This window comes from Chroicocephalus ridibundus, chromosome 10 (assembly GCF_963924245.1).
Source record: "Chroicocephalus ridibundus chromosome 10, bChrRid1.1, whole genome shotgun sequence".
NCBI classification, from domain to species: Eukaryota; Metazoa; Chordata; class Aves; order Charadriiformes; family Laridae; genus Chroicocephalus; species Chroicocephalus ridibundus.
Genome location: NC_086293.1, coordinates 7678686 through 7699060, shown reverse-complemented (window position 1 = coordinate 7699060; position 20375 = coordinate 7678686). Strand labels below are relative to the sequence as shown.

The 20375-nt window shown below is 50.9% G+C and overlaps 1 long non-coding RNA gene across 1 annotated transcript; it reads left to right on the top strand.

Annotated features, from left to right (window-relative positions):
• Positions 1-16485: 16485 nt before the first annotated feature.
• On the top strand, positions 16486-19487 carry LOC134521673 (uncharacterized). The gene is made up of 4 exons (XR_010072827.1): positions 16486-16533; positions 16735-16779; positions 17568-17632; positions 18927-19487. It is a non-coding gene; the product is annotated as an uncharacterized LOC134521673 (long non-coding RNA).
• The last annotated feature ends 888 nt before the right edge of the window (positions 19488-20375 follow it).

The following is a 20375-nucleotide window of genomic DNA, read 5'->3' as shown; positions in this document are numbered from 1 at the left end:
GTTGACAGGTTTTTTGTTGTACTTTGAAGAAAAAAAAGGGAAAACGTCCCAGGCTGAAAATAGCAGTGAAACATTCCCCAACTGGCCAACCTGTTCTTCAAGAAAACTTCCCAGGGAATGTAAAGCTCTAGCTGCAGCCCTGAAAATGACAGCTAATAAAAGACACATCAAGTGATGATTGGGGTAAAAAAAAACTATTTTGGGTGACAACAGCCCCTGCCTGAGTAGTGCTCATCTCTTATCTCATGGTGAAGGTGACCACCTGAGGAAGGAAAGAAGGTAGGTAGGTTGGTTCCCACCAGGAAACACTTAGAGGATGGACTCTCAAGGTGGGAGCAACTCACTCCTTTTTTGCCTCCCCCTCTTGTGAAGAACAACCCTGCTTGCAATTCCTGCTCTCTCTGGCAGCAGCCGCAGCCCTCCCAAAGGCAGGTGGTGGAAAGGCTGGATCAGAGCTCATCACTGTCTGGAATAGCAGAGCAGGTCTCTGTGCAAGGCTGGGGCTTAGTTCTGCAAATGAAACCAAAACAGATGCAACGCAGAGCCATGAGTGATGAACAACACGGAAGCAAACGTTTGTTTCCTTTGTTCTCCTGCGTATCTACCAGCTCATGTGAACTGTTGGATGGGTTGGGCAGAGGCCAGCAGTGTAGGCTTTATTTGAACTGAACATGAAGTCACGTTTCTGGAGGAAGAGGGAAACGAGTCACGTATGCAGGGTGGAGCCCAAACCAGGCTGATGGGCCCCGAATGGATGTGGGTGGCCCGTGGTCAAAGGACGGCCCTGGCACAAGGGCGGCACACTGGAGAAACGTGCCTCGAGGTTAAATGCCAGTGCCATGGCCAAGTTGCTGGGGCTCAGAGCAGAGGCACCAGAGCATTTCAGGGGCTGTCTCAAGGAGCTCCACCTCTCCGGTTTCTCAAAGAGAAAAGGAGGGGAGAGCAGGTCAGGGCTTGTGATGTACGAAGGTGATGGAAATGGGGGAGTGACGGGATTTAGGAGGCAAAGTCTTACAAGACGGCTGGAAGCGGGCACCCTGTAAATCCAGCCTGTGAAAAGAGCTCTATTATTTAAAAGTCATGAATCAGGGAAGTAGCTTGGAGAAGCTTGTGCTGATCCTCTGCTGCTGAGAATGTTTTGATCCAGACTGATCCCTCCCCCCACCAAAGCAGATGCTCTAATTCACGTGGAAATCAATTCAGGTCTGAGCAGCCCTGGGGAGGAGCTTGGACGGCTGCAGCAACCCACCCTGCCTTCGAGACTGGATTAGGGAAAGGTTTTCCTTGCCAAGGAGCTGAGGGGCAGCAGCGGAGGGTCTGAAGGAGGTGCTGAGGCTTTGACTCACGTGCAGAAGATGGCCCAGGAGCAGGAAGATGCAGCAGCATCCCTCCGGCTCCGCACGTGGGCTGTCCTGCGCCTCTGCTGCTGCCTCAGCAGCACCTCCCGGGCCCCGGCTGCTGGTGGTGGGGCCAGAGGGGGGCTTTTTTCTAGCAGAGTAAAAAAAAAAAATAATCTGCTTGCAAGTAACTAGTTCACACTCCGGCTGGCTGCAGGAAACATGTGCTCCTGCCGCCAGAGACACCACAGTTGCTACAGCAACTGCAAAGCACAGCAACTCACCAACACCCTCCCTCCGCCACCCTCCACCCCCCAAAATAAGGCAGAGCAGGGAAGGTGATGATGGGCAGACAAAGCAGCTGGTGGGGACGACATGACCCCCGGCAGTCGGGGCCGGGGCTGCTACATGCTCTGCTGGCCGGGCAGGACTGCGTTCCCCTCAGTCCTGACGAGCGCTTGGTTTCCAGGTCAACATGATTTCGTTCACCAGATCTGCAACGCAGGGATGGCCTCGCAGAGCACGCGCGGCCCCCAGCCTGCCTTCCCACCCCAGGTGTCTGCAGGAGGGTGATGCTGGGTTAGATCCTCGGTGCTTGTTCAGCCGGAGGGGCCAGTGTGGGAGCTGTCGGGATGGGGATGCGATGCTGGGGATGCTGCAGGGAGCACCGCAGCAAGAGGGAGGCAGTGGGAGGCTAAAATTGAGCTGGGCTTTGCAAGCACCCGCCATCTCATTGCTATTTCGGTCGGGCTCTCCGTGGTTCCCAGCACTGTGCCATCCGGTCACAAGTGGTGTCCCCCAGGGCTCGGTGTTGGGGCCGATTCTCTTTAATATCTTTATCAATGATCTGGATGAAGGGATCGAATGCACCCTCAGTAAGTTCGCAGATGACACTAAACTGGGCGGGCGTGTTGATCTGCTTGAGGGTAGGTTAGCTCTGCAGAGGGATCTGGACAGGCTGGACCGATGGGCTGAGACCAATGGTATGAGGTTCAACAAGGCCAAGTGCCGGGTCCTGCACTTGGGTCACAACAACCCCACGCAGCGCTACAGGATTGGGGCAGAGTGGCTTGAAAGCAGCCCGGCAGAAAAGGACCTGGGGGTGTTGGTTGACAGCCGGCTGAATATGAGCCAGCAGTGTGCCCAGGTGGCCAAGAAGGCCAACAGCATCCTAGCCTGTATCAGGAACAGTGTGGTGAGCCGGACTAGGGAAGTGATCATCCCCCTGTACTCGGCACTGGTGAGGCCCCACCTCGAGTACTGCGTTCAGTTTTGGGCCCCTTGCTACAAGAGGGACATTGAGGTGTTGGAGCGTGTCCAGAGAAGGGCTACAAAGATGTGAGGGGTCTGGAGGACAAACCTTATAAAGAACGACTGAGGGAGCTGGGGTTGTTTAGCCTGGAGAAGAGGAGGCTGAGGGGAGACCTTGTCACCCTCTACAACTACCTGAAAGGAGGTTGTAGAGAGATGGGGGCTGACCTCTTCTCCCTGGTGACAAGTGATAGGACGAGGGGAAACGGGTTCAAGTTACGTCAGGGGAGGTTTAGATTGGATATTAGGAAACATTTTTTCACTGATAGGGTTATTAAACATTGGAATAGACTGCCCAGGGAGGTGGTGGATTCACCATCCCTGGAGGTGTTCAAAAAAAGGGTAGATGGGGCACTGAGGGACATGGTTTAGAAGTGGCTTTTGTCAGGGTAGGTTAAAGGTTGGACTCGATGATCTTAAAGGTCCCTTCCAACCTCAGCAATTCTATGATTCTATGATTCTATCCTGCCTCGGTAAAAGCACATGTTTTTCCCTGGTGCTCCTCTCTTAAATGTTTAATGGCAGGAGGAAGAGCTGTTTTAAGAAATGCTTCAGTGCTTCCATCCGAACACAAGGTTGTTTTAGGTAGGCGGAGCAGACAAGAAAAGGCTTCAGCGATATTTTTTCAGGATCTTTCAGCTATTGAAGGGGTGGCAGCATGATGACGCAGGGTAGGGGGGAAAGGAGAGGCATTTTGGACGCCTGGAGAGAGTAAGGACTCCTGGGGTCTGTCCTGCATCCCCTTCCCATGCCACTCCCTGCTTTCTCTGTGCCACTATGGCCTGATTTCTTACACTAAAACACCTAAAAGAGGCTTCAGGTTTGGAGCTTTAGGGGAAAATGCTTGAAGATCACCTGCCCCCAGATCTTGGCCGGGCTGGATGTGTCAGGTTTGCTGAGTGCCAAGGGCATAACGGAGATTTAAAGGCATCCACCTGCCAGAGACTTCCTAAGGATTTATTGGAGTTCATGAAGAGGTTTGAAAAGCCTGGGTAAAATCACTATGGAAGGAAATGTGTTTTAATCCCAGCCAAGTCATAAATCAGGCTATCCTTAATACAAATGACTGCTTGAGATGAGGATGATACACGAGGGGGAGGGCTGTGCTTCTCCTTTGTTCGGCAGTCCCTTGTCCCAGCCCATCCACTCCTGTGGGGACCAGCTCGGTTATTGCCGGCACTCAGAGCAAACCTTTGTCTATGCAGATGTCCCACTCCTGGGCATCGGGGGTTGGGATGCCAGTGGGGCTGATGGAAGTGTTGCCACAGCCCATGTTATCTTATCTCCCTAATAAAGCCCATTTCCCTGCAGGGCAGCTGCTGTCAGGCTGAAATCAGTGGCCTTGGGCACCCTTTCCAGAAGAGGTTGGGTACAAGCGCTATTTAAACCAGTAAACGTCCTAAGCACAGCACCCGCGGTGGTCTGCACTGCGCTGGGGCTCAGAGAAACCCAGCAAAAAACTGTATACAAAGTGGCATGAAAATGCAAGCTTTCACAGCGGGAATTGTGAACTCTGCAACAAACCTGTTTGCAAATCCCAGCCCCTTCCCATGCAGCCGTGGTGCAATTAGGTTTTCCTTTGTATGATGTGCAAAAGAGGGTGTCAGACATGTCTCGGCACTGACCTTTTGACAGGGCAGTGCTACCGGGCTGATCAATAATTTATGTCCTTAATATTAGAGGACAGCCTTTGCGGAACTTCCTATTGCTGCCACCCAGGATAAGGGACGGGAGGGTGGGCTGACTGCAGCAAGCCCTGGGAGTGCGCGTGGAGCACACCGAGAGGCATTTGCCTTAGTGGTTTTGATGGGGATATGATTTCTTAATTAGCAAAACCTTCTGAAAGGATCCGGGTACGAAACCATGGCTAAAATCAAGCAGCGGATGCTGCACCCTAAAAATCAAGTGGCAACCACAGCCAGGTGGCTTTTGGCTCATCTGAAGGCAGGGAAAGAAATAGCGTAAGATCTGCTTGGTGCTGCAGAGGGGAGGATTTTTGCGGCTGCCGAGCCAAGCGTGCAGCTGTCTCTGCCCCCCAGGAAAGACGAGATGGCCAGGCGGCTGGAGCAGGCAATCTGGCCACAGGAAAGCACTGGGGGTGCAGGGGAGCACCACCAGCTTGCAGATATTAGGACCTGACTTACCATCCTACTGATTTCTGTGCACTAGATAGTCAGGGAAGGGAGATTTATAAGCAGATGCTTAGAAACATAATAGCTGAGCCTCCTGCTAAGCTGGTTTTCACCCATTGCACTGCTGTTCTTCCACCTCTGGCAGGCAAACGGCTCCAATTCCCATATCCATACCCCACAAGGCAAAGCAGGTGAAGTCCTGGGAGCAGCAGATACTGATGCCCATACTGGACCAGGTCCCGTGCATTTTCCTTGGCAGCGGCCTGGCCACCTGCCCGAGACTCTGCCCCAGCTCCTGCTCCCGAGAGTATAAAACTTCTGGGGCTTTGCTGGTGGAGCTGTAAGAGTGAGGCTGACATCCATGAAATCCACGAGGATGCCATGATACTGACAGAATCAGCCCTTCCTTAGAAAATTATTAAATGTGAGCGAGCAGCTAGGGAAATGCCCTTGCTGCTAGAAACTAGGGAAGTGCCAAAGGAGGGGCTTCTTTTTACTCTTTCCCTAAATACTTACTCCCGGCAGGGTCAGAGGCAGCAGCCGGGGGTGGGGGGATCTCTGCGCTGCCCCGGGAGCTTGATAACCACTGGCAAAGCGTTGCATAGCTGTAAATCCTGCAAGAGATGTCTTCGTCCCAAGGGGGGATTTGAAACCCATGTCCTAACAGAAGTCAAAGGAGAACGCCAGCGTGTTAGCTGCCCTTCCTGCCTCTGTGTCGTCTGTGCTAACGAAGAAAGTTTTCAGAGCCACCAGCTGGGGATAACGTCAATCAAAAAGCCCTTCTTGCCCCAAGCCGCCTCGCCTAAGAGAACAACCCAAACCTGAACTGAAATGAAGGTGCCACATCATCTGCCCCTCTCTAGGAATGCTGGGAGAGGCTCCGAAAAGCCAGACCCCTTCCCATGTGGAAAGTTTCTGCTCCTGGAAAGCCCTGACCCCGCCATGTCCCAGGGCGCCCCTCGGCCATCCTGCCACCTTCGTTAAGCAAAAGAGTGTTAATGTGCATCACTTACTGGAAGCCACTGATGTCGATGTTGTGTGAGCATATATGTGTGCTTCATATATGTCAGCACTTACATGGCAATTAGCAAGTCCTTCCCCGCCATACTTTGGCTTCCAGCATGGGATTTCACTTTGGGTGAGAAAACCCTGAGCATCACCTCCCGCATCCAGGGGCTGCTGCTTGGAGCAGGGTCCCCGCGGGCGTCTTTGCCCCAGCTCTCTGTGCCCGTGGGCAGCGCATCCCCCATGCCCAGCTGCGTTGACGGCTGGTCCGGCTTCGTTTTACATGTGTGCAAAGCCCTAATGAAGGCCAGGGTGAAAGGCTGGTGCTTGCAGACACCTCTGAGGCTGTGCTTACCTGATCGGCTTAATTTTCTGTATTTTTATGTATTTTATGGCCCAGAATCCCCATCCCCACTACCCTGGGGAAGTGCCCTGTGCTGGCTCTTCCCTGATGAATGTCACCACTTGACACCAGAGTGGTGGCTTTGGGTGATATCTGTAACATTGGGTGGTATCTGGCATTTCCGAGCTGCAGTCCTGGGTGCTCCAATGTTCCACTCTCCTGGGGAAAAGGGGATGAAGGCTGCAGGGGAAGCACACATTGGAGCCACCGCTGCCTGCCATTGTCCCTGCTCCCAGTGCTGGAGCCCCCCACCTTCGGGCATCGCGCCTGACTGCAGCTCCTCAAACCCAGGCAGGGTCTCACCATGGGATCCTTCCGTTCCCAATCTCCATGAAACGAGCCTGAAGCTCCTCTCTCATCCCAAGGCTGCACCAGTTGTTTCTCAGTGTATTTTGGGTGCCCAATGATTAAAATTGTATTTATTGTATTCATTTTCCCTTTAATGGACTTCAGGAGGACATCAAGCTAGACGACAGTCCTTAGGTGAGGACACGCTTGCCAAGGCAGAGACAGGCAACCATTTAGCTTTGTGCAATGAGGTTCACGAGGCAGTTTGTCCCCGCATCCACCCAGGCAATGCAAAATGGGAATGAAACCATTCCCTAGGAGTAACCAGAAAACAAACACAAAATGCATGGAAACGCCCAGGGCAGAGTAAAGTAAGGAGCCATCGCATGTGTGTATCAATGCATAAAATCCACTGGCACGTAGCCCATCTTTAATGGGGGATCCCTGCGTTTTTGATGCCCCGTGCTGCAGCCAGGCATTAAAATGCCGGGACATTTCTTGGCTGCAAGGGATGGGAAAGGGCTGGGGCTGGGCCACAGCACAACGCAATGCTGAGAGGGCTATGGAGCTTAATTAATCCGCTCAGTATTTTTTGCTTGCCTCGATCCACACACCGTACGCCCTACAATGCTTTTATTGTACAGAAAACAAAGCTCTTGTGCTTGAATGTAGCAGCTACAGCATTAGGGTCTTGCCTTAACTGGAGCTTTCTCAAGTGATTTAAGTCCTGCCTGTCTCTGCTGAGAAATAGTTCTTAGGATGAAGAGAAATCTTCCTCTTTTTTTTTTTTTTTTTCCCTTTTTTTATCCTTCTGCTTAATTTGCAGCCAGGAAAAAAAAAAAAAGGTGTTTGCATGCAGAGCCAAGTTATCGACATCTTTCAAGGGTATCAGCCCTCGTGGTTTTTCCAGCATTAAAGCAACTGCAATTTTTCCAGGGTTTCAGAGGCGTGCTTGGCTGTTGGTCCTGTCCCCGTTGCCAGCTGCGGGAGGGACAGGAGGGACTGTCCCTCTCTGCCTGCCCAGCTTCTCCAGGGAATCGGGGCTGCTTTGGACAGCGGATTTGAGAGCCCAAATCGACGTGGCCCCACACAACCCAGCCCCATGCATCAACCACAGGTTTCCAGCATCCAGGAGAAGGTTTGCTGGCTTTTATTGCTGCTAAAAAATACCTCAGCCACTGCTGCATCTCATCGGTGCGGGGCTCGGGATGTGCGGCCCTCTTTTATGTGGCGTCATTAATTCCCTCCCATTGGCGAAGCACCTGAAGATGAGATGTGCTGCACGAGTGCTAAGAATGACTGGGTTTCTGTCTCTTGCCTGCAGGTCCCTGGGTTAGAGGGGCAGGAGCTGAAGGCAGGGCTGGGGGACCCCACGCTCTGCCTGCTGCCCTGCCTCCGGCAGCGCGGGAAGCCCTTTCCTAAGGCTTGGAAAGGGTTTGCATGCAAGCTCTTTCCAAACCCCCCAAATCGGGCTTCAGCCCCACTCATAGGGAGTGCCGGGCACACAGCACCTGGCAGGATCAGGCCCTGCTTATGTCCTTCCCCCTCCCCAGCTCCGCTTGAGCAATAACCTACTTTCTTGCTTTGCGGAAAGAACATCTTGGATTACGTTGCTGCAAATGACGGGTTTCAGTCATGGTATCAGATGAGCTGCAGGTAAGCAGTGGGTTTAATGTCAGCTTTCTTGGCAGCTTCTTTATTCCCCCTCTGCTTTGCACAAACAAGCCATCTTTCTGTGGAAGTTCATTTTCCTTTTCAGCCGCAGCATTTGTCAACACGGCTTCCCAATAATCCTCGCCACGCAGATAAAGGCAAGCCGGCAGCCAAACCGGATCCTTCTCCTCGAGGATGAAAACCAGCCTGCTGCCCACTCCAAAACTGACGGGCACGTTCGTTAAAGGATTCTCCCCTGTATCGCAGCGCCTTGTCACCGCAGAGAAGGACAGAAGTTGCACCCACCTAACAGATCCTAAATCCCAGGGTGATGCTCAGTCGGCCTTAACTCCTTCCTAATCAGCCTCATTCAATTAAGGTGCAGGCATCAGAACCCTGGCCCCCTGAGGGTCTGGGATGGCATAGTGCCTTTCTCTCCTCATTAGCAAAATCAGGGTGTCATCCACCAAACTCCCGTCCAGGATATAGGGAGGTAAATGGGAACTTCACATCCCTTTGGCTGTCTCTGGCCTTGACACAGCCATTCTCTTTTTGGCCTCGCGAGGCGCTCAGACCAACATATCTAAACAGTATATCACTTTATATTATAAAAAAAACCCAAAACCCTTCAGATCAAAGCCTGACACGGGCCAGGCTGCGTGCCCTGTGGATTGGCAGGATGAGACTCTGCCGAGCATCCGCACTGCCTCCGGTTTAGCCGGCGAAGGCAGGAGACGGGGCTGGCTGTGCCAGGCAGAGCAGCCCCCACCTTCACAGCCCCGCGCCCGCCTGCTTCCCTGCCGTGCCTCAAGCCTCCTGGCTTGGAAGACTTTAACTTGCAGCCTCCTTAACTGCTTCATTTCTGCTAATTTGCACTATCCCACCCCCAGCAACATCATGAAACTCTCCAGCAATGTGAAGGTGGCGTGAGCTGAAATGCCTTTGCCGACGAGATAAATAGCATCGGGGCTTGTTTTACCGCTTAGAAATCTTTAAGGAATCAAGCAGGTCGATGAATAATCCGTTTTTAAAAAAATCATAACAGAGGTGCTGGGTAATTGGATACAACACTGGCCTAGATTTATACATCGAGTGACAAACCTTAACGAAAAACAAAATTGAAGGGCCCTGCATGGCGCAAGTTGGGTGCTACACGTTTGAATCCTGGTGAGCAGCCACTTCATGCAGGAGCAGCTCTGTCCATACCCCCGTGCGCCCGCGCAGAAATGGTGCTGGGGCTTAGACAACCTGCACAGGCATCGACTTTCTTTTTTCCCCCAGCTTGTGGAATTTAAACCTCAGCAGTGCTAAAACGTGCTGTGGGCTCGCAGAGGACACGTGCAGCCGGTGGGGTGAACCGCAGCCCAAACAGCTGGGACTCCGTGCCCTTCTCGTAATAAATTCCTCCCGGACGGTGTTTCAGGGGATTGCTAGGATTTGAGGAGAGAGGAAGCCGGCTGGGAGCGAGGCGGGCTCCAGGTTTATCCTTGAAAGCCCCCACGCTGCGGAGCCCGAGGCTGTGTTTGGCAGCCTGCCCAGGGGGAGACGGCGGCGGAGGCTGGAGGCGCCTCGTGCCGTACGAACTCGCCAATCCTCTCGCCAGCTCCACTGGAGATAAAGCTCCCTATTAACAATGCATAAAGCAGGCCAAAATCTGAACACCTTCCCAGGCGGGAGGTGAAGCAAAAGCTCAAAATAACTTAAAATAAGGCCTTCCTGTGCTGCTCGCTGGAAAGCGGCCGTGTTGGAGCTCTCCCACAGCGTGTCTGACCCGCCTGACAGGAGAGCAGGATGCTGAGCAAGGCTGTGCCATGCTTTTCAGCACGACAGAGGCAAAAATCAGGTCAAAAATAACCCCATCCCAACATCAGCAGCAGAGCTGGGAGGAACCAGAAGTCCTGAGCTGTTTCGAAGTCACGTTAAATAATAAAGCAGAGAAATGAATAAATTAGCTCGGCATCTATTTAGGTCAGCCCTCTCCCATTTCTCCCAGCCGCCTCCGTGTGCCTCCTCCCCGCAGCGATCAGCTGCTCGGTGCACGCTGTGCCTGCAGATCTGATCGCTCCTTCCGAACAGCCGGGCTCTCAGGAAGCATGGGTTGAACAGGTGTCGCATCGGCTGCGCACGTTCACCCTGGCCTCGGGAAGCGGCAGGCGAACTTCCTTTTCCGTTACCGGGGCACAAAGTCTTCTGGAAAATCCCATTAAAGAAATAAGCGGGGCTGAACGCACACGACTGCTCCCTTCCTCGCGTTATCTCCTACAGGCAGCCCTTCACGGAGCCGTGTGGTCCTGCTCAGTGGGTTTGCAGCTGCCCAGGAGACGTGTCTCCATGCTTTGCCTGCTCATCTGCTGCCAGCCTGGCGCAGCCTGTGGGTAGCCCTGGTCATCATCCAGCTATTTCCCATGCCCAGCTTCCAACCATGGCAGCGCCTCCACCTTTGCAGACCATCCTGACCCACCTTTCAAGTGCCCCAGGGCTCAGTTTAGTGATTGCGGTTGTCATGTGTTGATTTGAGGACATCCAGCCAGACAGACCAGACTGATCAACACAGAGGGAAATTAGCTTTTAAACCTCTAAGCTCCCCTGAAATAATTCAAATGCCTCCAGAAAAATGCAACTACCCTGCAGTCCTCTAGACACATCTTTATTTACACGTTTCCCAAGCCTGAAAAGGCCTCTTTGGTGTCCAGAACATCTCGTGGTTTTCAGCTATCAGCAAGGTGGATGAACACTCACCAAGAAGGAATTTATCTGTATCAAGGGCTTCTCGATCTCAGTCCAGCTCCTGCATTGCCAAAACTTATAGGAAACACAACTGGGCTGGGCTTCCCGACCCTGCAGGTAGCTGGAGAAGGTTTCCAGTGATGAACCCAGCCAGAAGACACATCCAGGGTGTAGGCAATGGAAAATGAGATGTTACTAAGTTTGGCTGGGCTTAGCTGGCTCCTCGCGGGTCCCAGCCCATGAGTCACCAGTACGTGGGCCACCAGCACGGCCTCCCCTCTGGAGGAAGGAGCGGAGGTGGAAAAATAACAAGAGGAAACCAGTTGTTAGTAGTGCCAGCTCTGGGGAGAGTGGGAGGAGGTGGCAGGCCTGGAGAGAAAGGTCAGGGCTGCATTGCAGGCTGCTGCCTGATTTTTCCTCCTGCTTTCATGGTGGGAAGCTGCTCACAGGATGTAGGATGTGCAGAGGATCCGGGCTGATCTGAGGGATGGTCTCCATGGGGGAATGAAAGCCTCCGAGGGCAACCAGGCGTGATGGAGCTGCTGTAACTTGTCCTTCCTTTTGTTCGCGATCCCGGCTCACCCCTCTCTTCTGGTTGCTCCTCTGATTTCTGCTGTGCTAAGCTTGGTTACCCCTCTCGACAGCAACTTTTGGCCCAGTGCAAACACTGTAAAAGAAGATACTCTTTGCAGATGTACTTGGAACAAACACGTCCATCTCCCCGCTGTGGCTAAGCACCAGTGCAAAGTGTTTGTTCCCCAGTCCCTGCCCCATCGTAGCGCTGATGCCCCTCTGCAGCTAACCCAGAGACTCTCTGGCTCCTTGCACTGGCCCGTGGTGGCAGGGGGAGATTCAGACAACTAGATCATGAGCGGGTGACCCTATTCCTTGTCCAAAGCGAATACAATGAAAATATTGCTGGGGAAAAGAAAAGATTGCAGCTCTCCAGCCTCTTTCAGTGCCCCAGCTCTCCTAACTGGTGCTAACTGGAGCGCACCCAGCGGAGCATACAAGCCTTGGCTACTGTTCCCATGTCCCTGCCACCAGTGAAGGAGCACTTGCGGGGCTGTGCCATGCCGGCTCCCCATCCCGTAGGGATACCTGCAGACGTGGATCAGCACTTCTGCTCCCCTTTGCCTTGCAAGAACTCATTCTCTCTTGAACCCTCCAGCCTGATGATTGCCACCAGTTGTCACCGGTTTTCCTTTCCGCCTATTGTAAATCTACAGAGCGAGCTGTCCACACAACTGGCAGACCAGCGCTTTGGATAAGCAAAACAGTATTTCTTCATGTCTTTAAGAAAATTATAACAGATGTCAGGGCAAAAAAGCCACAGCCAGGTAGGGTGCCAGGTCAAGGAGGAAACTGTTGTGTGTCTTGCTGTTATTCCCTAGAGATGTCCCTTCTCCCTGACTGGGACCAGTGCTCCCACTTTGAGCCCAGAGTGGGATCTGTTATGCTCAGGCTCCCTCTAGTGCCTCCATGTCCTGGTGTCCCTGTTTCTCCGTGTGGTTTCTCCAGAAGTGTAATGGCCATTTGTCCCTGTGGACTGTCCATCATCCCTGCTGTCCTCCAGCGTCGCTAGCTCGGGCTTATGGCACAGTGAAGCCCTGTTTTCCCACAAGCTGGGAACAGCCCTAAAACTGCACAAAATCCGCCCCATCCCAGCAATGTGGGGACGTCCTGGGGACCTGCCAGATGGCTCAGCCCTTCCTCCGCTCACTGGAGGAAAGGAGGGTGAAAAGTGCCTGAACTGCCCTGGGGTGGGCACCTTCGTGAGCCAGCCAGGACAGCCGAAAGCATTGCTGCGCTCTCCCTGCTGCCCGATACCTCTCCTAGAGGCAGCAGCATTTAGGGACACCCCATAGTCCATGTCAAGCAAAGACAGCTGGGCTCCTTCTGGTCAACACCTGAAGCTCTTAGCACGGATTTTGTCTGGCGTGGAGGACACCACGTAGCAGAGGCTGTCTGTGCACTGGGGTACTGACAAGCTACACTGTAACGCGGCATCCAGCATCCTACATGAACATGACCTAGCCTCTTTTTGTACCACCCCTGAAAATGGGGAGGAAATTTCCTAATGTCTTGGGAAATGACCAGCCTCGACCGCAGTTTGAGCCTTTCTTGTAAAACTCGGCCTGGCTCAGATCTGGCATCAACACCGCGCTGGATAACCGACAGCCCTGCAAACACACCATGCAGAGGTGAAGGCAACCTTAATTTCTCACTTAACAAGGAGGTGTTCTTTGGTATAACCATGAATCGAGGCAGCTACTGTAACTGTGGGTAGGACAGCACACTCAGCCGGGCGCCTTGGCAGGGCTGGTGTTGCGCTGGGTGAGCAGAGATACAGAGCGAGGAGGAATGCGGGGTCCCACAGCCGTTTCCCGGTCCCAGGGGATGGCAGCAGGCCACTCGTGCTCCCAGCTGCTGAGGAAGACCTCCCAAGTGGCTTCCCCAAGTCAGCCTCAGAAGACATGCATTGGAGCAATGGTCCCCAGCCATCACTGGCCCATGATCAAGCAGTGCCCAAGGGAGGTGCCCCGGGCACCTCACGCTTCAGTCATCTTTCAGCATGGGCTGCGGCCCCCAGACACGTTGGGAGAAGTTTCTTGCATTTAACATCTTCCTTAAATGTGTGTATCACAATACATAACATCAAAACACCTCCAAAATATTGCATCGGATGTCAACAAAACCCTCCCCATATACTTTTTGGGGTGGATCGCAGCGGTTCCCTGGAAATTAATGATTTCCACCCACAGAGCACTTGGCCTGGGCGCTGAGCTTCTCCGAGCCACCGCCACTGCTAAAAGGGGGAGGTTTTTTTCATCGCCCCCAAGTCCAAATGTCAGCTCACAGGGAGGGAGGAGGCAAGATTAGAGGAGTCTGCTGAAATGCGGCATCAGCATGAAAGCCGTGACAAACCTAACAGAGATCAATTGGCGTAAATGTGTGCGATGCAAGGACATTGACTGAGATAACGCGGTTGTCAAAGGTACTGTGAGATTTTTATTTTAACCTATGATTTTTCCATAATTGTTTTGCAGCTGGAGTAATTACCATCCTATTTAATGGGCACAGCTCCTTTAATAGATGACACTTGGGCTAACATGCACTAATTAAGTCTGTAATCACTAAAAGTATGATTGAAGGTTTTGAACTGGCCAATCGTTCTCAGTAACACCGTAATTAGAGACATTGCATCTCATTAGAGCACAGCAGAAATGCAAGGGGTCTCCATCACCCAATGCTTGACCCTGCCTTGGATCATCCTTTTCACCTGATATTATGCATTGGTTTGCAGTGGTTTATGAACTACCCTGAATATATTACACTCAGCTGAATGCAATTCCACAGTTTTATGTTAATAATTTGGCTTATGGGTCTCGTGCATCACCTGGGCACAGCTTCTCTGATCCCCACCTGTCTGACTGCTTGGCTCACATGCCCCAGCAGCAGCTGTGAAAGACTCCCAGGGAGCTCCAACAGCAATAATTGCAGCGAGATACTGAAAGAACTTGAAAAAAGATAGCTGAAACCACAAAATAAAACCTCCTGTTTCTTCCTATGAAGGAAGGCTCAGAAACGAGTGAAAAAACATCAAGAGTTTTCACAATCTAGTGGCCAAGATAAGGGGACCTGGCAGCGTATTTCTTTCTGCCTTCTGCAATGCAGTGGACAAACAGGCCTCTGGGATTCAGTGTTATCTTCCACCGAGCTCGGCTCTTTGGGTTATCAGGAAGCCAGGTTTTCTCTCTGCTGTTGGTGGTGATTAGCTGGCCACAGGGGTGTCCGAATATTTTAAGACCGCAGCTCACTACAGTGGAAAGAATTTTAAAAGAACAGAGCTTAAAAAGTCAGAATTCTGTGTATCAAGGAAGATTTCATGGACAACCTCATATTCTGGCTGCAAAATGCCAGTAAAGAAATATTGCTATTTTCATCTATTTTTACACTATTTGTTGATAACTGCTGCCCAGAATGAAAAAAAAAAAAGCCAAATATATTTTGCAACTTAGGTGTGTCTGGAAATAAGAGAAATATTGAAATTAAATTGTATTAGCTTTCTTTTTCCTGCCTATTTTCATTTCAGTTTCATCAGCATTAGCCATCTGCCAAGGATAATTTATTTTTCCTCATTTTTGTAACAGGATGAGCTTGTTCACAGCTATCCAAACTTGAGGCAGAGTAGCTAATTGCTCCACAAGCAATTGGCCACTGAAAATATGTCTGGTTCTCTCTCCTGTGTACTCGTCCAGTGGCTTTGGTCTCTTCCAATCCAGGTTATTTTATGCAATTCACTCATACCTCTCATCGTAAAATAAAGGCAATGCCATGAAAAGATGGCAGTATTTTTCCATGCTACCATGATGCAGAAAGGCCTGAGCCTTTTTCACTCGTTTTTCAAAGGTTCCTGGTCAAAAGGAACCAGGCTTTCCAGGCTGAGAGAGTTGGGGTTGTTCAGCCTGGAGAAGAGAAGGCTCTGGGGAGACCTTAGAGCCTCTGCCAGTACCTAAAGGGGGCTACAGGAAAGCTGGGGAGGGGCTGTTTGCAAGGGCATGCAGCGATAGGACGAGGGGCGATGGTTTTAAACTAGAACAGGGCGGGTTTAGATTAGACATTAGGAAGAAGTTCTGTACAATGAGGGTGGTGAGACACTGGAACAGGTTCCCAGAGAAGTGGTGGAGGCCCCATCCCTGGAGCCATTCAAGGCCAGGCTTGATGAGGCTCTGAACAATCTGATCTAGTTGAAGATGTCCCTGCTTCCTGCAGAGGGGTTGGACTAGATGGCCTTTAAAGGTCCCTTCCAACCCAACACATTCTATGATTCTATAAACGTACATCAGCCCCAGACTGAAACGCTGCAGTTCGTACACAGACAGACCCTAACGGGCTTGGGCCAGCCTGGCCTCTGGGTCCCCTTTCTCCTTTTGCACTTCCCCGTGGGAGATGCCTTGGTCCACAACCACAGATCACCACCGTCTCAGTGCAGCTGGTGCCAGGGCTCCCTGACAGCCGTCCCGCACGTCCCCCTGCGTTTGGGGTAGTGGGAGCCGCCACAAGACTCAGCACCAACCTTCGGCCGCTGGCGGATGGACCCACTCCATCCGGGCCTGCTGCCATTGAAGGAAAATGGCTGGAGTGCTCTGGCTTGGCTGGCGCTTTCGCCAAGCAACCGCGCCGTGGGCAGACGCCGCTTCATTTGCCCACCTCTGTCATCATTTTAGTGTCTTTCAGACACTAAAGTACCTAAGTCTCGGTCAGTGCACTTTGCGGTGGTGAGGCTCTAAGCTCACAGGCCGGCGCAGCCAGGTGCAGTCGGACACAGCACGGCCGGGCTGGGCCCAGGGGAGACCATGTTAGGGGGAGGCCATGTTGGTGGGGGGACCAGCTTGGTGCGGGACAGCGTGGGTGGGGGGACCGTGCCCCGCCAGGCCGCAGGGGCTCAGGTGTTGCAGGGCCGGGGCGGGAGCGGAGGCGGCAGCCGCTGGGGCCGGTAGAGGGGCCGGCGTAGCCCGGGGGTGCGGGAAGGGGAGCAGGAGCTGGGCGGAACCTCCCTGCTGGCGGTGCCTGTTGCGCACCGGAGCGCCGCCGGGTTCCGGTCCTCCAGCGCCACTTCCCGGCAGCCCCTGCGGTGCGCCCTTCTCTTCCGGTGGCGGCGGCGGCGGCAGCGGTGAGTGTCGTTCCGCGCTATCCGGCTCCATCTGGGCTGAGCCCGGGCCTGACCCGACTCCGCCGGGCTGGAAGGGAGAGAGGCCGGGCGTGGGGCTGTGGTGGGGTGGGAGGCTGGGGGGCCGGGGGCTCGGGGTCGGTACTGGTACCGCCACCGCCACCTTGGCCCTCCCCGACTGAGGGGTGTCTCCTTCTCCCGCAGGTGCAGCCATGGCCAAGTCCAAGAACCACACCACGCACAACCAGTGTAAGCCGGGCTCGGTGGGGACGTGGGGGGTGGAGGGAGGCGAAAGGGGGCGCGTCGCCGGGGAGGCCCAGGGCTGCGCCCCGCGGAGGGGTTTGACCGGCTGCTTTGACCCCCTCAGCTATGGCAGCCCCGTCTTCCTCTGCTTCTTGCAGCAGGATAAGCTCCCGAGGGAAGGAGGCAGCGGTACGTTGCTATGGAATGGTGTGTCTGATGAAAAGAGAGCTCTGCAAGAGTCAGGACTTGTTTGGGCTCGATATAAAAATAATATGTAACCAGAAAAAAATAAGCATTGGTTGGAACTAGATGATGTTTAAGATCCCTTCCAGCCTAAACCGTTGTGTGATTCATGTGTTTGAACTGAGCATGTTACTCAATGGCTTTCAGCCTGTGATGCTTTGCCATGCTGTAAAGTGGCAGAATTCATGGGTAGGTGCTGCTTGGTCCTGCACAGTGAGCAATGGTGTCTTTTAATGCTAAACACACGTGCTTGAACTTCTTGGTGACTGAGGCCTGTTATTGTGCTAGTGATGTCACTATTGGTATATTCTTAGTTACTGAGGAGCCTGAAATCCTTGTATTAGAAACTCATACAGTGCTGAGGACACGGTGTGGAGAGGAATGAGAATAGAGCTGCTTTCTTAATTTGCCTCTAGTTTGGATAAGAAGGGTTAGAAAATTTTTACTCCACGTAATTTTGATAGGGTCAGCTGGACTTAAAGGAAAGCTGATGCAGCTATTTAGTAATGACAGAAATGGTAATTTAAATTGTTTTCTGTTCTTCCACATAGCCCGTAAGTGGCACAGAAATGGCATCAAGAAACCCAGGTCCCATAGATATGAGTCTCTCAAAGGGGTGAGTATTTCTATTGATATTCCCAGGCTCTTAAGCCATTGAGGTTTAACCATGAGAAGTCTAGTGTTTGTATTATTTTGACTGACTTATTTTTTGCAGATGGGAGCTTGTGTTTCAGATGGTCAGAACCAGTGTGGGTTTCTGTTTTCTCTTTTGCTTATCTTACATGCAGCTGTGATATTTCTAACCTACATGTATGTCTATAAAACTGCTTTTTAGTTATTAGCCAGTTTTGTTTCTGTCCTGCTGAGGTGGGTGTCACTAACTGCTGCTTCCAGTGAAATGAAAAACGTGTCCGTTAGATAGCTTTTCTCCCTCTTGAGTCCTGCCATGTCTCCTACTTCTCTGTACCCTTTAATATTATTTTACCATCTGTACTAATTCAGAGAATTTGTCTCGGAAGACGAGAGGAATTGGCATTTCTGGACACTATGTAGGAAAGTGAGAGCATTTTGCTTTTTCCAAGGTTAGACAAGTGATATAACGGGATCTTTTCCTGTGCTTGAAAGTGAAAATGACATTTTGGCTTTGGGGAGAGTTGTGATTCTGTTTGCTTTGGAGATGTGATTATTGGCTTTTCGAATGTGACATAAAAGCTTGTCTTCTGCATAGCTCAGTGAGGGTTTAGTCCTGTCCCCTCCCGCAGATAGTCCAGCCGTCTGAGTCCGTCACCTTGCACCGAGTGTGTATGAATTCAGATGACAAAACCCCGATACTCATGTGTGCCAGCTAAAATGCTATTTACAGTAAAATAATAGATGTTTCTCAGTGGGACAGCAGCTGTGATAATTTTGAGAATTGGCCCTACTCATGACGGGATGCGTTAGCCAGCCATTAGCTGACAAAAACTGGGGAGCAACTCTTCTGTATGCTGTCACTTTTGTCCTTTAACGTAAAAAGGAGAGACCTGAGGAAACACCATTGGTCTTTGCCCAAGGATTATGTGTGTTTGGACTCACTTGCCAATGTTGGTTTGTGGTGCTTCAGATCCGAAATGTATTGTGACATGGAAATCAAATTTGTCTTGGTTACAGCTTTACTCAACTTATGCTATTCTTTCTGTGTGTTTATTTCTGGGGTGTTGGGTGGGTTGTTTGGTTTGTTTATGGAAATTAGGAAAATAGCTAGTTAAAGGATGGTTACAGATGGCTAAAATAACTTTGTTGTTTTAATAAATCAGAGAAAAGTTCTGAATTAATCACAGCCAGCATTTGGGAATAATCGGGACAATCTGGAGATATATATGATTTTTACATACGTCCCTTCTACAACATGGCTTATTTTTTCCTTATAGGTTGATCCCAAGTTTCTGAGGAACATGAGATTTGCAAAGAAACACAACAAAAAGGGGCTGAAGAAGATGCAGGCCAACAATGCAAAGCAAGCTGCTCAGCAGAAAAAGGAGTGACGTGGTTTAAGTCAAAAGAACCAGTTTTCCTATTGGCATGTATATTACAGCATTTTTGTAAAAATAAAATTGCATGTAACAAAGCCTTCACCTCCTGAATTTGAGGAGAACCATCCAAAAGTCTTGCTTGGGTTGTATTCTGGATGCCAGCTGGAGTTGGGGAAAGGTTTTGTGTTAATACCGTCAGCCTCCACACACACGAAGTAAAACAGCTGCTCCATCCTCAGTGCAGTTCTGCTGTAATCGTTGGTACACATCATGAGCATGTAGTAGCTTGAAGTCGCTTTTCAAGTTGTGAAGTGGTTATTGACTGAGGCTTTAAAATTTAAACAAAAACTGACTTGTTTCTTTTCCTATAAATTGAAGACAGTGTTGCCTGGACTTTGAGGTGACAGTACTCAATACTATCAAGTAAAATTATTTTTGCTTTAGGCACACATGTTCAGAGTTCTTGCGTACCATAATTTTTGTGATAGTTCCTCGTGCTGTTATATCGAGATGAGATTTCCAGGGGCTGTTACATGTCTGCTGCGTTGCTGTCCAGGTAAGGTAGTTACAGTTAGAGCTTTGGAAATCTTGAAAAGTGGGAAGGTACCGAGGCTATGGTGTTAGAGTTCATAGTTATTGGTGTTAGAAATGGTGTGTTGTACTCTGAAATACTTGAAAGTACTGAAGTGTCAATGGAGCTACCATGTGAATGCATAAGGTTATAGGACTATATAAAATATCCGTATTTTTCATAGTTACTGTATTTTAGTGGAGATCTTTCATCAGGTACGCGCTTTTTCCTGTTACTGGAATGAAATGTGCTGACTGGTGAGATCAGGGGAGTAACATTCCAAAGCCTGAGAGGTGTTGTGACAGGATTTTGTTACTGCTGTCCTTCTGTCGATGAGGAGATGACTTCACTCTCCAGGTCCCATAAGCCAGCAAAGCTGGTTCAAGAGGCCCTTTTTTATCACTGAAATGAGCGACCTGTTGAAATGCAGAGAACTGTTCCTGAAGTTGCAGTTCCAGCGCTTGTCCACCTGGTGGTGTAAATCCACGAATCGACACAAGGGCTGCAAGTTTGCAAGTATCTTCCTCCTTTGCAGTATAGCAGCAAAATGCTTTCTGGATAAAAAAAAAAATATATTTTTTTTTCAAATGAAATGTCCAATTAGTGTAATGGACTTTATTTTAATAGTTCAACCAATTACCAAAATACAATATTATTTTGAAACAGGGTAAGTAGTTTAAGTTCTTCATGGCTGTAATTCACAAGTCTCTTCCCAATTCCCACTTTTCCCACTCTGCAATTCCCAGTTGGTTTTGACTGATTAAAAATACCACCCA